The 21,082-nt window shown below is 43.5% G+C and overlaps 1 pseudogene across 1 annotated transcript; it reads left to right on the top strand.

The window, feature by feature from the left end:
* The first annotated feature begins 841 nt into the window (after positions 1–841).
* On the top strand, positions 842–4,879 carry LOC101968679 (tubulin-specific chaperone A pseudogene; annotated as a pseudogene). Its single transcript, XR_013438514.1, has 4 exons — positions 842–1,132; positions 2,299–2,436; positions 4,117–4,236; positions 4,520–4,879. The product of XR_013438514.1 is annotated as a tubulin-specific chaperone A pseudogene (transcript).
* Positions 4,880–21,082: the final 16,203 nt, after the last annotated feature.

The raw sequence follows: 21,082 nt of genomic DNA, 5'->3' as shown, positions 1-21,082 counted from the left end.
ATCCACAGCAAGGGTGCAGTGGAGACAGTACAAAGGTGTCTGCTCATGGACTGAGAGGGGATCTGGATTTATATGAACTTCTGAGTTCCTTTTCACCTCTGGTGGGCTTTGTGCCAGAAGAGGTTTATGCTAAACAAGGAGTGATTGACAGATTCCTGTGCCTTGCCCATAATGCTTATTGTGTAGGTGCCAAATGCTTGTTCTCAGATTTTACATTAGATGCATGAGATGCAAGTAATACATATGGGGTCTTTTTTTTTTTTGAATTATAGATGGACACAGCACCTTTATTTCATTTATTCATTTTTATGTGTTGCTGAGGACTGAACCCAGTGCCACACACATGCCAGGCAAGTGCTCTACCACTGAGCCACAACCCCAATCCTGTATGGGGTCTTAATAGGAGCTTTCTTTTCTTAGGATCTTGCTGTTTATACTTAATGGAAGTTAGCTCCTCCAATAACCCAGTCAGGCAGGAAGAAAGAGACATCCTTAGGCTCACATCAGCTCTGCTAATCGAGGTGGGTGGGGCCTGGGACCAGGGTCCCTAATCTATCCTGCCTCACCCAACACTATGGATCCCCAGATGATCTTTCAGAACATTCTCTCGTCCTTGAGAATGATCATGTGATGGCCAAATGGGGAGAGGAAAGTGTGGTGTCTTACAAGTTGGTAACAACAAGGACAGAGACCTGAGGAAGCACAGAGCTTGAAGCCATTGTACTTACTTGTCCAGAATTCCTCCTCTTGGGTTCAGAGCATCTGTGGAAAGGCTCTTGATCTACAGCGTGTGGAGGCCCAGCCAGAGGCTTTCAGAAACTCTGAGGTATTCCATTTCTCTGTGTCAGAATTGTAGGAGCTACTGAGGGAAGGGGAGTGTGCGATACAGTTTCAACATTAATACAAATGAGTTCTAACCCAAGCTGTCTCCTCCTGCTCATCAGGGCAGTTCTCCATCCGGCCAACCTGATTTCCTCAGGATCAGCTTATGAATTCCACTGAACCAACCTTCCTTCCCTGGAAACAAACAGAGATTGTCTTGCCACCTTACTAATCTCTATGTGAACCTCTGCGTGGGGCAGCAGGATGCAAGACAAGCATTTCACCAGGAAGAGCTTGCTTCAACAGACAGGTGGGTTTATAAGACAGTTTTGTTTTTTTTTTAAGTAGACCTCATAAAAGACTGTTGTCATGTTCAGTGCCCCCAGATCTAATGTTGTATGATTTTTATTTATTTATTATTATTATTATTTTTAATCAGCAGAACTAGCAGGGGAGAGTAAGGGTTCTGAATTACCCTAAGGGAAGACGTTTGCATTCCTGCCAGGGACCTGAGAGAATGTGCTCTGGTCACTTGAAGCTAAAAGTGATCATCACCCAATGCAGCCCTGGAAAAAATCTGTGGAACTGCTTTAAACAGTGACTAATTGGAAACGATCTTGGATATTCTATACTCTTTCATTACGGTTACCCCTGGCTGCTTTATCTACAGTTCAGACAGAGCTGGCAGCTGGAAAGGGCCGGGGGTTGGGGAGATTGTTCCTAGAGGCTGGATGGAGCCTTTGCCAAAGGCTGACTGTCTCAGGGCTTCAGAGGAGAGCCACTTCTGGGCGCCCCCCTCCTGGCCTTCCTGGATGCCTAGGGACCTCCTGAGTGAGGAGAGAAAGCACATTTTCCCTGTGGCATCGTATACCTTTTAGAGCCGTGCTTTTAGCAGAAGGCCTTTGCTTTTCTGGGCTTGGTCTTTTGAAGCCACTGCCAGATGAAATCAGTTCTGCTGTGTCCAGAGGGGACACTAGACAGATCATTATATTCTGAGCTTTTTACCAGGGCTGCATTCCTCACAGGAATGTGTGTCTTTCTATGATTGGGCAGGCCTGATCTTGGCTTGCAGCACTTATTGGTACCTGCCTCATTCATCATGGTTTCCCTGGTGACAAGCACAGTACCGAACCTCTAGTAGACACTCGAGAAATATAGGGTATGGACAGACAGTCAATGTTGTGTGTATGTTCGTCCCACGAAATATAAGAAGTTGTGGTGGGTGTCATAGGTACCTGGGAGCAGGGAGAGTCAGGATGGGTTGTGTTCATTTATCCCAGGGAGATGCAGGTTTTCTCAGAAACAGCGGACAGAAGAAGGAGGTGAGGGCCCTGGGAACCAAGTACCCCCCTCCCATAAGTCTTCCTCCTTGATCAGTGAGCAAGAGCTCAAAGGACAGATTTACTTTTCTGTCATTCATCTGGACTGTATAATTTCATTACTTGTGTAAACAGAATATCCTCTTCTTACTCCAAGGAATGTTGGGGTGATAAATGGCAAGGACAAGGTACTACACAGAGTCTGGACTTTGATGACAAAACCAATCCCTCCCAAGAACCGTGCCTGGGAGCTGCCCAGTCTCTTAGAAAGAACCACGCAGTTAACTGTTCTCAGGTTAGTGAGGGCAACAGCCCCTTGCGACCTCATGTCCCCAGTGTGCTCAGACTCCAGACACCAAGAGCACCCCCGTCTAAAGAGGCACCAACTACAGCAGGTTTAAGAGTAAGCTGTGGCCTTCTGCATGTGTGGGCTTGCTTCCAGGAGTGTTGGGTGAGGGATCCTTTGTCACGTTCTTTCCTCTTACAGATAATATATTTGTCTGAGAAAGCAGCCTTGAAAACTACTCATGTTAGCTTTCTTTTTTCAAATGAGAAGATTAAACAAAAAAAAAAAACTTTGGGGACAAACTTGAACATATAAACTTTAAATAACACAGATGGAATGTCAAATAGTACTAAGGAAATACTGCTAATGATTTCTTGGCTGCCTTTTTAACAAATTATGTCAAGTGATTGACTTACCAATCTAAAAATAACATTGATTGAGTTTCTTTGAGGATTTTGCATATTCTTCAAACAGAATTTTGTTAATCAAAGTATAGTTATTGTAAAACACCCTGCAATTAAGAGTCCATCTAAGGCCATGCCCTTTTTTCTGAAAGATAATTTTAATTTAGTGGCATATCAATAGCATCTTTAGGAAAAGCGATCCTCTCTAATTATTTAAATCTTTTCAGTCTCTAAATCCATTCGATGAGTAAAGAATGTGTTTATATTTAATAGAGACAGAGAAGACTGACCTGGGCCAGAGAATTTGTCTTTGGGGAATATTATTGGACTATACAAACTGCATAAAAAGTTAATTTCTGAAATTACAGGCACAGAGACTTCTGTCGTGGTATGCCATTGTTGTTTATGAAGTTTCAACAGTTCTGGAAAGAAAAGCTCTTTTAACTGGAAAGTCATGGGTGGAATAACAATACTGTAATTTCCGTTTATTAAGTTATAGATGGTTCCCAACTTACAGTGGTTTGAAGGGATTTTTCAACTTTACAATGGTGTAAAAGTTATGCATGTTCACTAATCACAATAGCTGACCTGGACTCTGTGCAGATGCCCACCAACAGATGAAAGGGTAAAGGGAATGTGGTCTAAATATACACAATGGAATATTATTCAGCCATAAAAAGAATAATATTCTATTATTTGCAGCAAAATGAATGGAACTAGAGGAGGTGAAATAAGTCAGATGCAGAAAGGCAAACTCTACAGGTTCTCTCTCATACATGTTTCAAGTCAATCAAAATGTATCATAGTGATTACTGGAGGCTGTAAAGTATGGGAAGAGGGAAGAGAGTGGGAGGTTAGATAACAGGTACCCAAACAGAAAAAAATAAGGAAGTCTAGTGTTCTGTAGAACAGTGGGCAGCTGTAGTTCACAATAGCCTACTGTACATTTTGTGAGTAACTAGAAGAGAGGACTTCAAAGGCTCAAAACACAAAGTATCGATAAGAAGATATAAACATTAATTACTCTGAAATGATCAGTACATATTGTATACGTATATTAAAATAACATTCTGTATCTCATAAATATGTATAAGCATTATGTGTTCATCAGGAATAGTAAAAATGTTTTAGGAGATAGAAATGTTAACTACCCTTATTTGATCATTACACACTGAGGACATTTATCATATTATCACACAATACCCCATAAATTTGGACAACTAAAGAAAGGGATGCTCATTCAATAGAAACCATATTTTAAGTTTGAATTTTGATCTTTTCCCAGGCAATGAATATGAAATCTAATCCTTTCTTGATGCCTGTGGGGCAGTGAACACAGCTCTGTCAGCCACACACTCACAAGGGAAAGTCACCAGTACTGTTGCCATCTACGATGGTTGGTAAGGTAGGTGTACTAAATGCATTTTCAATGTATTTGGCTTATTTGGAGGCAACTCTATTTTAAGTCCAGGAACATCTGCATTTCCTTTTATTGTATGACAAGCATTCTGCAAAGGACCTTAAATACATTAGCTAAATCTTTTTTCTTAGTCTTTAGGATTAAAATTTTAATTGATTTACTTTCAACCTTGTTTTTCCAGGAATCTGTATCCCACAAGTTTTGTTTTGTAGTTCTTTCATAGTTGTGATTTTTATGAAGAATTTCTGTTTAAAATTCTTGTTCTCAGCCCCTCCTTCCAGTGGCTCTTGGGACCATGCACATTCTCACATGAAGCAGACCAAGATCAAGACCCCCCGCGGTAAAAAAAAATTGGTCAAAGAAAGAGTGATATATGAAAAATAAGCAAAACAACTGGAAGAGAAGATTAAAAAAAAAAAAGAAAGCTGAATGTGGCAAAAATGATGACCTTAAAATGTAGGCAGAGATCCTGCAAGAGTCCCGGATGATGACCCCAGATTGCTGTCACAGGTTAGATGCTGCATATTGTGATCTTCAACAGATAATAGAAACTGAAAAAGACTTGGAATCAGTGGAGGATTCTAAAGAAGCACTTTGAACACTGAATTCAGTGTTATTAGAACCCTGAAACTTTTCTGAACATGGTAGTTTTTGCATTAAATCCTGGGCTCTATTCTGCAATTTATTATTCTTGATCACTGCTATAATATGAGTTTAATTCTTTTCATGCAGTGCATATTTTTTCTTTGCATGATTTAATCGGTCAAATAAATGAATTCTTCTAAAACTGAATTTCTATTTAACCTACAATATATCTAGGGGCATGTTTATTTCTAACAATAGCATTTTCATATAAAATACAATTTTATGCTCTAAATTATTTGACATTTGTTGAGCCTTTCTTTTTGCTAAAATGATCAACATGTGCTTGAAAACAATACAGATTCTCTATTTGGTGCAGGCTGCCATGTGACTATATTGGATCAGGTTACTAAATTAACTCTTCCTATCTTACATATCTTGACTCTTTTTTTTTTTTGTCTGCTTGATTTATCAGTTCCTGATAAAGGAATATTCATAAGTGCAACTGTGATATAAAATATCCAACTTCTCTTTGATCATGTTAGGCACATACAAAGTAACAATTGTTTTATCTTTTTTAGGGGATATTGTTTTTATAATTTTGCATTATCCTTGATTCTTTCTAATAATGCTTTGGGCTTTAATTTTATTTGCTCTAATATAAATGTTGCTAGACATGCACGTTACTTTCCTAGGACCACCACAACAAATTATCACAAACTGGGTGGCTTTATCCAACAGAAATTTATTCTCTCACAATTCTAAATTCAGTGAGATTAGAACCCTGAAATTTTTCTGAACATGGTGGTTTCTGCATTAAATCCTGGGCTCTGAAATCAGTATGTTGGCAGACCCATGCTCGGTCCATACACTCCAGGTGAGGTGCCTTCCTTGTCTCTCCCAGTGTCCAGCAGCTCAACTGCCGTGTCCCTGCCTCCCCCAAAACTCGGCCATCTTCCTATGCATCTGTGTGCCTTTTGTCTCCTGATAAGGACATGAGTCACATGGAATTAAAAGCTCTCCCTATTCTCTATGACCTCACCTTAGCTAATGACATCTGCAATGACTGTTTCCTAATAGGTTAACTTGTGGGGTACTGGGGGTTAGGACTTCAACCTGTCCTTTTGGAGGACACAATTCAACCCCCAGCAATATGTTTCTTTTTGGTTAACATTGGAACAATATATATATATATATATATGTATATTTTTCTTGCTTTTTATATACAATCGCTTTTGTGTTTTCTCTTTAGGGACATCTCTTGCAAACTTTGTTCATTCATTTTATCCAATCTGATAGCCTGCCTTTTAATTAGTCATCTGTTTACATTTATTGTCATGGCAGATATTTTAACTTATTTTTGCCATCTTTTGTTTTCTCTTTACCACCTCACTGCTTCATTTTTCTCTCCTTTCCAGATGTCTTAGCCCAGACTGCTTCAGAAAAGCAGACTCTGAGATAAGGGCTTGTGGGCAGCTGGTTTATTTTAGGAAACGATTCAAGGAATAGGAGTGGGGAGGGGCTGGGGAGAAAAAAACAGCTGATCACCACAATGGGTAAACAGGGCTCCCTCCACTATGAGCCCCAGGAGATGCATAGACCACATCTCAGCCTTGTCTATGCAGATGCTGATACTGTCTTTTGAATGCAGTTATGCCATTTTAATTTTTTATTTCTATATTCTATATCATTGATATACGTTTGAAGTAGAGGATATTTCACACAGGGTGAATTTATACTACCATTTGGCTGCCTATCATTTAACTTGACATAATCCCACAAAGCACTTTATTCATCATTTGAAAAACACAGAAATAGAGGATGAGAGAAGTGAAGTAATTTGCCTGAAATCACACAGCTGAAAAGTGATGGAACCCAAATTCAGTCTGATTTATTTAACTCCACAACCATTCCTTCCAACCATACCTCCACCAACTTGTGTGGTATTGTCATGGCATGTATTTGAACGTATTTTTGCTATCTTTTGTGTGAATTGGGGCTAGCTAGCATTCTCCTGAATTACAGGGTCACATCTTATCTCTAAATCACCAGTCCCCAAATGGGGACAGGGGAGACTCTTCCATGAGAAGTAATAATGAGACAAGCCACTCACTGGTTTCTGTGTGGGTTTAAACCCAGCCGTGTCCAAAGTATCCTAAAGAGACTAAAAAATTATAGAAGCCGAGAGATTTTATAAACATTATTCAAAGAAGGGGTTGTGTTGTGTTTTGTTGTGCTGGGTTTTGAGACCACAGCTCCATCTATTCCTCAGAGAGCATAAATTACTAAGTAAATCAGATAATTATTGACTAAGTGACAGACTACCATGATTGAGAAATTAACCATGTCTGTTTTTTTCTGTGGGCTCACGGGAAAAGAATGTGAAGTATTTCCCCTCTTCCTCTCCAGTGGCCTTTGTGTCTTGGAGGGTTGGGCTTCTCTTACCCCAGAGCAAAGTTAGAGGCCCTTCTTTGATTTTCTAAGGGTCTGGAGACCCAACATCCATTGTTAGAGTTGGACAGAGCCGTGGAGAACACCCAGGGCCCGGGGGTCATTCAAGGGTTGGTAGGACCCTTGAGTATGGGGCTTCCCAGATGGCACCTTGGAGGTGACAAGAACTTGGGGAATGATTTCCCCTTGGGTGGGGGAAGCATCTGTGCGTGGAACACTTGCACTTGGAGAGGACAGGTGTGAGCAACAGCCACAACTTTTAACTAGTTCACATGCTTTTGGACAATGAGCAGCTGGCAGGGACCGTCATGGACCTGACACCCTTCTCCAGGTTTCTGGGATTCTGAGATCCCAGAAATCTTCATGGAAAGAATGAGAAATTCCCTGAAAAGTGGCTGCAATTGAATTTTTGAGCTCCTGGTAGGTGGGGTCTAAGTATGATTTAGTTCAACTTAGAAAATTCATGAAATGTGTCATTTCCTTTAAATCGTAGAACATTTTATACCAGTTATACTAATCATAACCAAATCCTGAAGGAAATTTTTCTAACATATAGGATAAAACAACTGTGTGTGTGTGTGTGTGTGTGTGTGTGTGTGTGTGTGTGTTGGGGGGGTGTCCCTTGAAATTTGTTGATCAATAACAACACAATATTAACTATTCCATCCTGGTAATTTATTCTCCATATTTTCTCCAGAGGAGCTTTTAAAACATCTTGTGATTACATCTGCACCAAATGGAGTTTCTGTGGGAACCTTCATGACTCCTAGGACAGCCTTCAGGATCTCCAAGTACGACTTGGGATCTTGGGGCCTTCTGCTGCAACTTTTAGCCTCAGATTGCAGGCCCTGGACACTTGCCCAGAGCTGAGCATTCAACCAGAAGCTCCTCAGGAGAGGCTGGGAAACACTCGGAATCTACTACCCTTTCTCACCTGCTGGGCAGGAGTCAGGGAGTGCATGGGGAGGCAGCAAGTGTGTGCACCTCTATGTATTTAGAATCTTGGTTTCCTCACGGGAGGAGATTTCACAGCAAAGGTAGACCAACTCCTCGGTTCAGACGCCTTCTCAGAAAACTGCTACCAACTGAGGTTCCCCCACACCCGAGATGAGAACTTTGTGGAGGCTGGGGAGTAGGGAAGGTAGGAGCAGGAGGTGTATAGGAAGCAGACCTGTACCTACAGCTCTAAGGGGCTGGGGAAGTCGAGGAGTGGTGTGGGGAGTAAGGGCACTCCGAACAACCCACCAGTTTCTAACGGAAAAGTTCCAAGTGGCTCCTGCACCTTTGCGCATGCACCAAGGAAACACATTAGTGCTATTCACTGACACCTCTTTTTCCAAGTCCTATTTTAGGAGAACACCTTCCTGCACCAGGAAATGTGTGAGAGGAACTTCTTTTCCAGTGTTGGGGATTTAACTCAGGGCATTGGGCATGCTTGGCAAGCACTCACCACTGAGCTACAGCCCCAGCCCAGAACACTCATTTTTCCACGGCCTACTTTGACTAGGTACTCCTCTGGACACTTTCCTTTGGTCTCATTTAATGTTAACTGGGACCTAGGGTTTTTTGTTTTTTGTTTTGTTTTACCCCTGTTTTATAGAAGAGGAAGCTGAGAATCATAGAGGCTAAGTGGGTTGTTCAAGATAGCAAGCTGCTGTCAACCGAGGCAGAAACAGGCAGGCTGAATTCCAGTCAGCATCTCACCTGATCACCCAATACCTCCAGATTGCTCTCGCTTCATGTAGAAGCACACTTACACACACACACACACACACACACACACACACACACACACACACACCAACAAAACTGTAGGTCTGTTGAAAGTCAGCTATTCTTTGACACCCCCCTCCTCTTTCTGGGATGGGAAAAGAATCTTTAATTAGTATAAGGTTAATAGCATGAACCTTGAAATCAGACTGCCTGAAGTTTAATTTTCCATTTATTACCCCACGACCATGAATAACACTCAACCTCTGTAAGTTTCAGTTTCCTCAACCATAAAATGAGACAACAGGAGTACTTACTTCATTTGTGGTTAGAGAGGTTAAATGAGACAATACCTATGGATGTCTAGCACTTGGCACTGAATAATCACTCAATAATTGGAAGCTATAATTATTCACAATTCTACTTGTGGTGGCAGCAAACCCAAACGTCTGAATGATCAATTTCAAAAGGAGGTGAACTTGGTCCTACATAGAGAAAAATGATGCGTCATCTACGACGCTGTTGCCAACAGTCTGGAGGGGCTGCCAGGATGAGAGAGAAAGGTGGTGAGCAACCAGCTGGCTGGCCTGGAAGAGGAAAGGGGCAGACATCAGGGATCTCTAATCTTGATGCAGAAATTTCTGTGACAGATCCTCTATGACTCTATTTTCAGAGTGTTAGTGGGGCACACTAAGTGCTGGACACTGACATAAACAGGATAAGTATAACCCAGAATAAGGGCTGAAAGCCAATGCTGGGAGGGAGTACAAGATGGGGGTGCAGCTGGCACCAGGTGCCAGTGAGGGTATCTGCTTTTTGTCCCCATCACCTGCCAGCTGGGAGTCCTGTGCAATAGAATGTGACCAGCAGAATGAAGACCCAGCTATAGACCAACTGTGCCTTCTCTCAACTTCAGTGTGTCTCAAGGGGGATGCATTTTTAATGGTTTTGTTGTCTTGGTTATAAAAAAAAATCCACAAACATTATATAACATGTATTAATTCAGAAAAAGTATGAAATTAAAATAGAATGATGTGGGTTTTTCAGGCACACATGTACATCTATATAAACTTTCTGTGATGGAAATTTTCAAACATACACTAGTTACATAAATAGCATGATGAACACCCATTTACTCATGATCCCCCTTCAACAGCTTGTGTGTTTGTGAGAGTCCCCACTAAACCAACATGGCTTTGATCAACTTTCTAATATGCTAATGAGTTCTAATGATTCCATCATGCAAGTTATTAAATGCATTCCATCTCCTGGTCTCCAGGCACCTGACATTATGCCCCTTTCCCACCCCCTAAATGCCTCAAGCACCTAACAGAATGAGGAAAGAAGAAATAAGTTAATTCACCTGCACCAAATGATACAGGAAGTAAAGCAAGTGCCTGAAACACAGGAAGTTCTTCCTGAGTAGAAAAATCATAGAAGCAGTAGGCACTGGTGTTTCTGGAGCACTAACCATGATCCGTGTGTCTCTTTCAAGGGCTCCACCTGTACTGTCTTGCTGAATTCTCACCCCAAGCCTGTGGTAGGTCTCATAACTTCATCCCTGTTGACAAATGACACAAGTAAGTTAAGAAGTTAAGCCATTTGCCAACCTTCTTCCAGAGGCAGAGCAAGGATTGGAATCCAAGTTTCCTGACCCCCAGACCCCGTCTTCCTAATCAGCATGCCAGGGGGTTGTGAATCAGGCGATTCCAAAACGAAGCCTGACATGGGCAAAATGACTCCTGCTGAACAGGTGAGGAGAAAATTGAGCTCTGCTGTGAAATACACAGAGACCAGACATGTGCTAAATGTGTCCCCTGTCGGGTTTGGAAACAATGTTTGTCATCTACATTGAAGGCCCTTCCTGCAAACGTCACTGTCCCCCCCCCCAACCCCCACCCCTTTACCAGGCCTTGGTTAGAATTCCAAGTTTAAAAAAAATAAATAAAATAATGCTTTGACGTAAATTTGCATAGGAGAAACTCAGGAGAAATATCACCAAATATCAACAAGTACCTGTTCCCATCCATCCACAGCCAGAGGGGATAGGAAGGTCTGCAAATTTTTCTTTTCTTTTTTGTTTATCTCAATTTTCTAATTTTTCAATTAACATGAATTACTAGTGTTACAGTAAGCAAAGGAAGGAAGAAAATTAAACTCTAAAGTACTCTTGAACTTTAGTACTCTACGGAGTACTAAACAGAGAACCCACTGCCAAGGCCTATAAGGAGGCAGTGGGGAAGAGAGGCTTAGAGGCCAAAGTCGAACTTCACCCTCCAGTTTTCCCCAGGGCCCTCCCTCTTCACAGATTATACTCTAAAGTACTCTTGAACAGGTGGAGGGTGGGGACAGCAGGTGGGGCAGAAGTGGGGAACACAGGGCAATATGAGATGGGCAGGGCCCTGCACAGTCAGGAACTCAGGTCCCAAGAGGGCCAGGCTGCGTCTCAGGTCAGGCCCAGCTTGGTATTCCAGGGCACCATGCATGGGCTCCCACCCCACCCTTATAGAATCCCGTAGCAAGTCAGATTATATAAAAAGACACCCCTCTGCCAGCTCTGGTTTCCGAGGGCAATGTGAAGCAGCTGCATTCTGACACCTCCTCAGGGTCCGCAGTCTCTTGGCAGGTCCTCCCAGGATGAGGGCTGTTGTTCTCATATACTACATTTTGAGATTAAAAATAACCCTTGGCCCAGCTTGGCTGCTCTCTCTTGCCTGGGTGACAGAGATGGGGAGGATGGAGGCTTCCAGGCTTCAGGAGTTTTCAACCTAGACTGCCCCTCTGACCCACCACATTCCACTCACTGCCCAGCGAGCCACCCTCCAATGGGAGCCCTTGACTTAAAAAGGAGAGGAAAATGAAAGAAAAGGATTTGCAGTTTCTGCCAGGTAAGAAAGTTACAAAATCTCACAGGAAGGGTAAGCTAATGTCACTAAGATAGCAATGGAGCAATCCTGAGGGAAAGTGACAGGCCCTTCGTCAACTATGAAGCACCATAAAAATGATGGTTCTATTGCAATGTGAGGTGGGATACGAAGGGCCACAAGGCCTGGCTTGCCCCCAGACAGCTCCACAAGTTAGAAGAGCCACGGTTAGAGTTATTCCCTTCAGACTAAAAACTTGTGCTCCTCCGAAAGTCCCTGTTAAAAATATCTGGGAGGGTTGGTGCTGGTGATTAGAAGTGAGACTTTCTTAGGTTCCCAGAGATCATTGCAGTTTAAAATCTTGCAATTACAAGCCCTCCTTCCATTCTTAATTCTTGTGGCTTGGGATCTGCAGGTAGGTGTAATTAGTTTCCTCTACAGAGGATAAAAGAGCCTCAGAGCAATAAAGCCATTCAGGTGCAGCTGTGATTAGAATCCATTGCTCTCACTGTCATTGCCAGTCAGCTCAGATGAGCTGTTTAGCTCAGGGGACCCTGAAGAGGACAGTGGGACAGCATATGGATGAACACTGGAAGAGAACCCACTGCCAAGGTCTGTAGGAGGCAGTGGGGGCAGGGAGGCTTAGAGGCCAAAGTCACACTTCACCCTCCGGTTTTCCCCAGGGCCCTCCTGCTTCACAGACTTTGGGGTAGCAATGCTGGAAAGAAGTCCCCACATCTGGAGTGGCACAAAGCATTCTCCTGGCATTCCAACCACATTTGTTTCATGCTGCTGGCTGGAGCACCGTGTTGAGAAACATGGCATGAGAGACTATTGATGTCTGCTCTTGGTGCCAGGTGAGGGCAGGATGAGACATGTGTTTTAAACATTTGCCATCCCACCCCATAGCACCAGGAGTAAGGGCAATGATGGGAGTGGCCCGAGGCAAGGGATAGGGGGGCTATAGACCACAATACCAGACATTTCTTGGCCTGACAGCAAGATAGCTGCTCAGAAAGCCTGCTGCCTCTTGCAGCTGATGCAGAACTTGAGGCAGTCAACTATCCCACCTGGAAAATGAAGTCACAATGCTCTCCCAATGCTCACTTGGAAGCCTAGGAAATGACAGTGGGGAATGCTTAAGAGGCCAGGTGTCACCTGGATCCAAGCAAGCAGTCTGGACTCCTCAGCAATATTCTGACATTTTGCAGAAAGATGGTATGGAGAAGGAATGGGATGTATGAGATGGGCCCGCATACTCTAAAGGTTAACACAGGAGCCCTTTTGGGTGAGTGGGAGAGTTCCATGTACTATCGGAGGTGGCTCTCATGGCCTTAAGAAATTCTAGGAGTTATTGCTAAACTGTATGGCCCTGACTTGGCCCAATCTCCTGCCTTTCTTCACCAGTGGGCCTCCTGCAACCCTACAGGATTTCTCTGTCCCTCTTGCTCTCCTAGCACACCCTGCTCAGGCCCTTAAACTCACTTCATCACCCCCCCAAACGGATCATCTCAGTTCCTTTTTCATTGTAAAAATAAACGCAGAACTCCCTCTGCTTCCTGTTTTGCTTTTAAATGTCTCTACTTTATCTTTCTATCCTGCTACTGCCCTGAAAGGCTGGTCCCCTTTTTCCAAAGACAGCCCCCACCTGTATCTTTCATCCCCTTTACCTTCTGTTCCCTTCTCCTCCAGTATTTCCCATCTCCTTCTCTCTCCAGGGACACTATCCTCCTTGGAGAGCTTCCCTGACCACCTGAAATGTTGGCTTGCATCTGGAACCAGTGCAGCCACCTTCTCATGCCTTTCCTTCATTGCTAAACACAATGTGTCTCTGGCCTCATGGGTTGGTTGACTGATTGCTGCAAAAGCTGCTTCCACCTTCCCTCTGCCACCTACCCATACTCCATCTTCTAGAGCCAGCACAAAGTTTTCCTTATCACTGAGTTCTGGGCTCTGGCCAGCCTGGAATCTCTTCCCTCCAGCCCACAGATTGCTCATTAGTCTTTTCCCCCATGGTTCCCACACCCTGCATGACCTCAGACACCCAGGTGTTCTCTGAATCCTGAGCATGACTCACTCATGCCCGGGAGTTCATTGACTCAGCTCTGTCACTCCAAACGGAGGGACCTCAGGTCATTACAAATCCTCCATTTCTCATGTCAATTGGTGATGATACTACCTGTCTCACAGAGTTATTTTATTTTATTTTTTTTATTTTTGGGTACTGGGGATTGAACTCAGGGGTACTCTACTACTGAGCCACATCCCCAGCCCTATTTTTTATTTGTTATTTAGAGACAGGGTCTTACTGAGCTTAGCACCTCACTTTTGCTGAGTCTGGCTTTAAATTTGCAATCCTCCTGCTTCAGCCTCCCCAGCTGCTGGGATTACAGGCATGTGCCACTGCACTGGGCTCACAGAGTTAAAGACAAAATTAGATAATAAATGTAAAGTGCTTAACATAGCACTGGATAATATTAGGTGCTCAGTAGATAACAGTTACTATTAATTATCTTAGAGAGCTAATACATCCTCTCATTCCTGGTTATGGGAGCTCAATAGAGTAGTTAGTCCTCCTGTATTCTGGAAGATCCTTCCAACACTCTGTTGGATTTCTGAAAACACAGTACTGAAGACTATATATACTGTGTTTTTTCTTAATAAGTGTCTAACAGGTAGGTGGCATATACAGCATGGATACACTGGACTAAAGGATCCAAGGTGGGATAGAGAAGAAGGGTGAAAGTTACGCAATTTAAAATTTGTGAATTGTTTGGGACTTTTTGACGTAATACTATGAGACTTTAGTTTACCACAGGTAACTGCTACTGTAGAAAGCAAAAACCATGGCTACAGGGGACAACTGTAGATAGCCATTAAGTTGTTAGCAAGTTTTCCCTTACTTATTTAGCAAATTCCAATATAATGCATACTATATCAAAGGCACTCTCTATAATGCTTTACAAAATCTAATTATTTTAACCCTCATGACAACACCATGAGGGTTTCTTATTTAATAGAAAAGGAAATAAGGAGCAGAGAGATTAAGTAACTTGTCTAAGGTCACAGAGTTGATACGTGGCAGAACCAGGCATTGAACCAGGGCAGTCTAACCACAGTTCTTGCTCTTGATACTGTACACAGCTGCCTCTTAATTTAAAAGACATAGATTAACTCCTGTTCATGGGAGTGCTCTAAAGTAACACAGAACCATGCCTACGTTGATTTCATTAAGGTGCAGATGCTGCCATCTAGTTCACTCTTTGTTTCTTCCTTCATTGATTAGAAAAGTACTTACGGAATGTCAAGTACATGCCAGCCAGTATGATGTGGCAAGGCCCAATGGTGAACAAAATAGGCAAAGCCCCTGCTTTCACACTGCTGTCAGAACTTTTCAGTGGCTGGTGGTGCCTGGCACACAGCAGAGACTCTGTGGAGCAGAGATCTGAGGAACAGGATCCCTCTCCTTGGTGGCCCCAGCAATCCCTTCCCCAGTGGTTACCACAGGAACACAAATTTTTCACTAGAGGGCGCCGTTCAGTAGGGCTGCCCCAAGGACTTAATTTGTGCAGAAGAGTTTTGAAGGGCATTGTTGGGGTGGTCCAGGGGACCTTAGAGTGTATGGTGACAGGAAGCAATCATTCATATTTTATCAGAGAGGACCTTGCCTGGTTTCTGTTCTTTTGAGCAGGCATCAGGGCTCTAGGTCCCTGACCAAGTCCACATCAGTGGCCACAGCAGATTGCTGGACCCTGAGGGAACCGCACAGGCAAACCCTGGACCTCCCTTAGGTTCCTGACCAACCAGTCCAGGGTGGACCCCTCCATCTCCATACCTGCCCTGAGGGAGCCCCTTCATCTTCAGAGCCTCCTGGTCAAAGCTGAGACCAAGGTCTGGTGGTGAAGGAACAGCTGGCTTCAGGCTTGCAGCAGTTTGGGGCACACAGGAGGGATGACCCAGCCTCAGTTGGCCACACTGAGCTAAACATGGGTGGAAATGCCAGTTCCAGCCTGATGACAATGACTTGCATATCACAAGGCCAGAGAATAAGCCTCAAACCAATTTCAAGTTGGTCCTGCTTCCATCCCTGCTCATGGCAGGCAGGGCTCCTCAGGGTCTGATCTGGAACCTTCTGGACCTCACCTGTTCCCACTCTCCTTGCCCACCACCCTGGTCACGCTGGCCTCCTCCCAGGCTCAGGGGCATACCTACCCCTCCCTGCCCTTCCCCCTGCGGGGAATGCTCTTCTCCCCGTGGTGGAGGAGCCTGTTTCCTTCTCATCATGCAAGTTCTGCTCAGATTTCACCCCTTCAAAGAGGTCTTCCCAGAACACCCTGCTTAAAATACCTCTCGCTCCAGCCATTCTATCCCCTTGTCCCTTTTTATGCTCTTCAAAGTGTCAAAGTATAATTTACAAAAGTTAAAAACAGGACTCATACAAAAATAGAATGAACACACATCAGAATTTAACTTGTTAATGAAGAAACCAGGAAGATTGCTTAGTGCTGGTTCCACGCTTGTTAGAGGAATTGAATGTTATGGGCATTAAAAAGAAAAAATATTAAATAAGATCAGTAAATTAAATACAAATATGCTTACTATTTTACAAAGGGTGACCAAACCATAATTTCTGGGATGGTCATTTTTACTGGCTAGAAACCTACAAGTTAACATGCAACTTCCCCTTGTCTGAGCTTTAAGTCAATAACAACTAGATAGGTGAACTACAGGTATATCATCCAGAGCATTAAAGAATCTGGGTGGTCCTATTAAGCCCTCATGTGACTGAAAGCACATACTGCACATTTTTGTCTATTTCTAGGTTCTGCTAATTTTTCTCCACAATAACATTATCTCTGTCTGAGATTGTCTTGTGTATTTATTTGCTTATTGTCAGTCTCAACCTACTGGAATAAAAATTTCATGAAGGCATAAACTTTGCATCTTGATGACCCCCACATCCCCAGATTCCTTCCTCAGCAGTTTAGGGCACACAGGAAAGATGACCCAGCCTCAGTTGGCCACATGGAGCTAAATATGGGTGGAAGTGTCAGTTCCAACCGATGACAATTACTTGCATATCACAAGGCCAGAGAATACGCCTCAAATCAGTTTCAAGTTGGTCCTGCTTCCATCCCTGCTCATGGCAGGCAGGGCTCTTCAGGGTCTGATCTGGAACCTTCTGGACCTCACCTGTTCCCACTCTCCTTGCCCATTACTCTGGTCATGCTGGCCTCCACCCAGGCCCAGGAGCATACCTACCTCTTCCTGTCCGCTACCCTGCCGGGAGTGCTCTCCTGGTACAGAGTAGGTATCCAATAAGTATTTGTTGAACAACAAAAAGGACATCACGTAATCAAAGTTATTTGATTGGAGACTGAAAGCAGAGTTGTGGTTCTGAGGGGCTGAGAGGAGGGGGTGGAGGCTTACCGTTAAATTGGTACATGAAAAAGCGCTGGGGGGCTGGGGATGTGGCTCAGGCGGTAGTGCGCTCGTCTGGCATGCGTGCGGCCCGGGTTCGATCCTCAGCACCACATACAAAGATGTTGTGTCCGCCGAGAACTAAAAAATAAATATTAAAAATTCTCTCTCACTCTCTTTTTAAAAAAAAAAAGTGCTGGGAATGGATAGTGATGATGGTGAACCACGTGACTATATTTAATGCCCCTGAACTGTACACTTAAAAATGGATAAAATGGTAAAATTTTATGTTATGTATACCACAAGAAAAGTTACATGCTTATTAAAGAGCCCGTCATCAAGGGCTTGTTCCATGGCAGATGCTGCTGTAAGCACTGTGTGTATATCAAATCATTTCCCCGAATGCAATAGACTTTTTCTCTATTCCCATTTATAAGTGAAGGAATGAGGTACAAAGAAGTCAGGCAACTTTTCAAAAGTCACACACCTAGCAAGTGCAAGAGATAGATGGGTCTCAAGGCCAGGCAGACAGGCAGACTGTGTTCCTAATCACAGATGTACTTATGATTCACATTATTGATATTATACGAGTTTCCAAGAAGAGTAATCCACCTTGCCTGGAGACATCAAGGAAGGCTTCCTGGAGGAGTGGAGTGTGGGCCAGACAGGCTGTCATATGGGGGTGCCCAATTCATTTGCTTGTACTGTGGTTGCTGTGCTTGACAGGTTCCTGATCTAACTCACTGCTCTAAGAGCTCCCAACCCCCAATCCTGGAGCTCTCCACATGTGTGGTGGGTGGGGTCAGGGTACAGGCACAGCCAGTAGCTACTTCTCTTGCCTTTGCTTTAGTGGTAATGAATGGGCTCATTGACCTAGCAATTAACTACAAGGGAAGGGATTTTGCTGTGTCCTTAATAGGGACCAGCTTCCATAGAACAGCTTAAGGAGGGGTGGTGGCCTTTGGGTCTATGAGGCAGGGGCAGTGCTTAAATACTTTATTACACAGACAATGCGCCACACCTGGTCTAACTGCGCAGCCCAAAGAGAATTCTGGATATTCTGGGCTCTAAGCACACAGTTCAGAACAAAAGGAAAGGCTCAAGGAATGGGTCTTTAATTGCAAAATAGATGGTATTTCTGAGTGGACAGAGAGAAGATTTCTGAAGATGCCCCTAACCCTAAAAACCAATGCACCCACTGATTTCTCAGCAGCCCCAACCTGCTCGGCTGGAGCTCACCACCCACAGGCTTTGCCTGAGGTGATTTCCTGTAGACATTGAAAGGTTCTGCTTCTGCCAGGCCTAGGCTCTGCCTGGGTTCAAATGAAGAAGGCCTCTGAGCTCCCACAAGCTTTTTAAGGGGGAGGCTATTGACCAAGAAATTTCCCTGAGGCAGAGTGGTAAAATAAAATATTTGTGGGCCAAATCCTATTTCCTGTTCTTGAATACAATGGCTCTTTCTTTAAAGTAAAAATCTGAACCAGTGAAGACAAAGGTTATTGTTTCTGTGAATTCTGTTTGCCTAAAACGAGGCACATCTCTTTTCAGCTGCTTGGAAGCCTGCTTTTGACATTTCCAGCAATCACTCTATTTTGGGGACCTGCCTTGCCAACATGTCCCTTGGGATTTTAATTCTCATGAAAGCCTGCAGGGACTGCAGTTTCATAGAAACAGAGGCGGAAACCAGTGCGGGGCTCACACAAGGTCACGTAGATGGTAGGCTACACAACTGGCTACATTCAAAGGCATATGATCATTAGATGGCTGTTCTCCACATTTGGCTTCTCTCTTTCCTTCCTGCAGAAAGGTGAAGACGCATGATGAATGATCATTCAGCAAGATTCAGAGCAGATGAAAGGTAAGCATATTCAACCTATGATGCTGAAAACCCCAAGAAACCCCACTTTCCAGTCAAATCAAATGTTATAATTGTTCTATTGCTTTAAACATGGACACCCAGGAACAGGGAAGGAACACTGCCACAGCTTTTCTTATTACTTCCCTGACTTGGCCAACCAGTTATGCTGAAAACGAGGCAGAAATTCCAAATTCAAATTAAGTGCTCTTATTTGCACAGACTGGCATTGTGCTAGGCATCGTGGCACATGCCTGTAATCCCAGTCTTTTGAGGCTGAGGCAGGAGGATTCCAAATTGGAGGTTAACCTCAACAACTTAGTGAGACCCTTTCCCAAAATAAAAAAAGGATTGGGGATGTACCTCAGTGTAAAGTGCCCCTGGGTTTAGCCTCCAGTATCAAAAATAAATAAATCAATAAAAAAATTTTTTAAATTGGCATTGCATAATATAAAGGAGAGTAAAACTAATACTCATCATCTAAAATTCTGACTTTTCTGTACTTGGAATAACATTAAGTAGAAAATTTAAAACACTAAGACAATTGAGAAAAAGACACTGGCAAAAGGAAAAAAAAAAAACTTTACATTTTAGTTACCAGTATTTCTTCCTGCCTTTTGAACAAGGGGTATTTTACCTGTATTTTATATAAGGGTCCATAATTTAGGTGGTTGGCTCTGGAGACAGGTCCAGGGTCAGAATATGGCTTGCATCTAGGTAATCTTGGGCAATTCTAGTCCTAGTTTTCTGTGTGGAAAAATAGAGAGACAGTAGTCTCCCCTTATCCACAATTTTGCTTTCTGTGGTTTCAGTTACCCATACTTGGTCAACAAGTATCCAAAAAAAAAAAAAAAAGAAAATCTCAGAAATAGGCAATATAAGTTTTAAATCACATGTTCTTTTGCATAGCATGATGAAATCTCCAACCTTCCCACTCCATCCCACCCTGGATGTGAATCATCCCTTTGCCCCAGATATCCACGCTGTATGCACCACCCACCTGTTGGTCCACCCGTTCGTCTCTTAGCAGCAGTCTCACTTATCAGATCTACTGTTGCCATATCACGGAGCTCGAAATGAAGTAACGCTTATTTTACTTCATAATGGCCCCAAAGTGCAAGGATAGTGATTTTATTGTATATTTTGTTATAATTGTTCTATTGTATTGTTTTTATCATTGGTCTCTTATTATGCCTGATTTATAAATTAAACCTTTATTGTAGAGATATATGTATAGGGAAAAAATAGTATATATAGGGTTTGAAACCATACACAGTTTCCAGGCATCCATGGGGGGGGGTCTTGGAGCCCTCATGGAGGGGGTGCTGCTGTGGGACCCCGCAGCCCAGAGGTTAAGATGAGTGGAACAGTGGCTAGGCATGCTGCTTCCTCAGGACAGGTAGGCCACTGTGCTAACTCCACTGTTCCATCTCGTTTGTTGTTTGCGACAACCAATGGTATCAGAGGGAAATATTGTCCCCTCTGGTGGATTTCTGTGATATTTTTGGCTTCCAGCAGCCATTCACCCCTTCTGGTACTGCACCCCAGCTCTGTTCTAGAGAACAATCTCCATCTTGCTATACCTGGTCCTAAGTGGAAGGATATCATATCCTCACCCAGCCAACATGTGGCTGAGTGACCCTAAAAGGCAGTTGGACTGTCCCCAGAATTTGAGTTCCTAACAGGATCTGATTTATCCCAGTCCTTGCTGCAGGTTCTCAGATGACCTTGGTTTGGTTCTGGGCTCCAGGGTTCCTGGAAGAATTCTGGGGCCTGAAATTTCTAAGTCCCCTCTTTTTGCAGCAGCCCCTCTCATTCTGGGTAGTGCCTAGATCCAGCCCCTAATTTCCTTTTCTTATAAATGAAACAATCTGTTTCCAATGTCTGCAACCAAAAAGTCCCAGCTGACCATCCTCAGCTGTGAGATGAGGAAACCAGGGCCAGAGAG

The sequence above is a fragment of the Ictidomys tridecemlineatus genome, chromosome 5 (assembly GCF_052094955.1).
Source record: "Ictidomys tridecemlineatus isolate mIctTri1 chromosome 5, mIctTri1.hap1, whole genome shotgun sequence".
NCBI lineage: Eukaryota > Metazoa > Chordata > Mammalia > Rodentia > Sciuridae > Ictidomys > Ictidomys tridecemlineatus.
Note: the sequence above shows the minus strand (reverse complement) of the source record. Positions and strands in the feature narration are given on the sequence as shown.